We start from the raw sequence: 2766 nt of genomic DNA on the forward strand, positions 1-2766 counted from the left end.
GCGGGGGGGGGGGGGGGGTTATAAAAAAGCAATTATTGTCTCCTCTAAACGTGAGGCCAGATGCCTCGGTACCAGACGATAAATGATATCCTCTAGGCGCATTAATCGCGAACACAAACAATCTAATTGCCAATAAATGCCACGATCTCACTCCCACTTAGACAGCCGCTGATGTTGAATTGCTTGGCGTTCCCGCTGAATAAACAAACAAACAATTCGTTTTCTACTCTTTAAAGTGTCATCAAGGCTTTTATGTCTGCATCTCAACTAAGTTATCTCCTGGCAGCTGTCAGTTGATTTTGCTTTGAATGATTCAGTTGTCCCTTCACGTTTTACAGAGTTCTACGCGTATGAGTCAGAAAACGAGCGCACCAAACCCACCAAGTTATAGTGGGTGGTTGGCGGGTGCTCTGGTGTGGTTTGCTCCTTCTTTCCTATCAAACATCTATCGTCCTTTTCTCCCCTTTTTCTTTTTTATGTCTGTTACTCTCTTTTAACACCTCTAATCTTCTGGCGCTCATATGCTCATATGACCTTATGCGGTTGCGAGCACCGTAAAACCTATACTAATACTAAAACCCCCCCACCAAGTTATAAGACATGAATAAAGGGTCGTTTGTTTTGTTGCTAAATACGTGACAGCCCGTTGGAAACTCGTATGCTTAAAATACGTTTGAATATTGTATGTGTGCACACACACGCACACAGACTTTAAACACACAACATTATATCATACGTGTGATTCTGTTATGACGTATATTATGTGAGAGCGTATACGTGTCATTGTATCTGTATACGTGTATGTGTGTGTGTGTGTGTGTGTGTGTCTGTCTGTATGTTTATGTGTGTGTGTGTGTGTGTGTGTGTCTGTTAGTGAGTGAATCAATGTTCGTGTGTGTGTGTGTGTGTGTGTGTGTGTGTGTGTGTGTGTGTGTGTGTGTGTGTGTGTGTGTGTGTAAAACACTTACAAGCCAAAAAAAAAAAAAATTGTTACCTCCTCAGCAGACCCGATACACTATGAAACAACTTCCTAAAACACTAACGTACCGACATTATCTTTCACTTTATCGGGTACCCATTCACACCTGGGTGAAGTGAGCAAAATCCGTACGAAGTGCCTTTCCCAAGGACACAACAAGGGCCTGAACTTCGAACCCATGAACCGACAACCTCACGATTACGGGTCCGGTAGCCTAACCACTAGACTACCAACGACAGGTACTAGGTCAAGTAAGTTCCGAATGGAGCACTCAAATTAGTTCCCACTGGATGGCTCAAGTTTATTTTTACCGCTGCTGAAAAAGTAGAGTTTTGAAATCGATATAATATCTTTGGAACCCCCCTATGTATGTGTGTGTGATACATTTTGGGTGTGGGAGCATTTGGCATGAACGATTTCTCTTTTCGAGAAATTAAGACGCAGAAATAAATAATGATTGCAACGCCAGGCAAAGCGCATCATATTTTATTAAGAAGTTCCCAAATCTTTTCCATCACGCAAGTAAATATCACGAAATGCGGATGAATTATCTCACTGTGGTCTCTCCTTGAATGTGGGCATAGATTGTTGCTTGGCTTCGGAGGTTTCCACTGAATTGGATTCAGGGAAGTATTCTCTCTCTCTCTCTCTCTCTCTCTCTCTCTCTCTCTCTCTCTCTCTCTCTCCCCCTCTCTCTCTCTCTCTCTCTGTCATTACAGTCTCTCTTCCATCTTTCTCATCCCTTCCCGCCTCACTCTCTCCACCTCTCTCTTTCTTTCTCTTTCTCATACTCTCTCTCTCAATATCTCTCTCTCTCTCTCTCTCTCTCTCTCTCTCTCTCATTCCTAGCAGCACAGTGCTGTTTGTTTGGAGAAACAGCTACATGTTAAATACTTTAAATCTGTTGTTCCTTGCCTCCCATTAACTTCCCTCGAGACAAGCTAATGCAATTTACCGTGGATTCCGTCCTCGCCTCTTACTCAGTACTCTCAAACAGTTCTCAGTCTTGTTCAAACTGGCAGGATCTGGGGCCGCGGTTTTCTAACCCATTAGAAGACTGATCGGAAATCCGAATTTTTTCGCATTCCTCTCTCTTAATGAAGTCCTATCTATTTATTTATCTATCTATCTATCTATCTATCTATCTATCTATCTATCTATCTATCTATCTATTTATCTATCTATCTATCTAAACAACTCTGTGTTAGAAGGCCATGGATAAAACTAGAAAAAATAATTTGCCATTCAAAGTAAATTGTAGATTCTGCTTGAATAAATAGTCAAATATCAGTCAACAATACCATAAAATAGTAAACCTAAAATCCTGTTATTTCATTAAGCAGTCGACTTAACTCACTAAACTAAAATTAGTTCAGTACATTTATAAAACAATCGCAAATGTACATTTTAATATCTGTTAAAGTTGATTGGTTTTTGACAAATGTGCCCAATTCGTTCACAATATCTTGCTATAGTGACAATTTATGTATTATGATATCTGTAGTCAAACTTAACTACGCCCCCCTCTCTTTTCTCCCTCACTCCCCCCTCCCTCTCTCACTCTCACTTTCTCTCTCATTCTTTCTCTCTCTCTCTCTCTCTCTTTCTCTCTCTCTCTCTCTCACACACACACGCACACAAACACACACACACACACACACACACACACACACAGAGACAGACACACACACACACATACATACATTCACACTAAAACATCCTATTCATACCCGAAAGAAAAAAAGGTCCCCTTCATTAAATCTCCACATTTCTTTTCTCTTTTTTTT

Source organism: Aplysia californica, unplaced genomic scaffold (genome assembly GCF_000002075.1).
Source record: "Aplysia californica isolate F4 #8 unplaced genomic scaffold, AplCal3.0 scaffold00549, whole genome shotgun sequence".
NCBI classification, from domain to species: Eukaryota; Metazoa; Mollusca; class Gastropoda; order Aplysiida; family Aplysiidae; genus Aplysia; species Aplysia californica.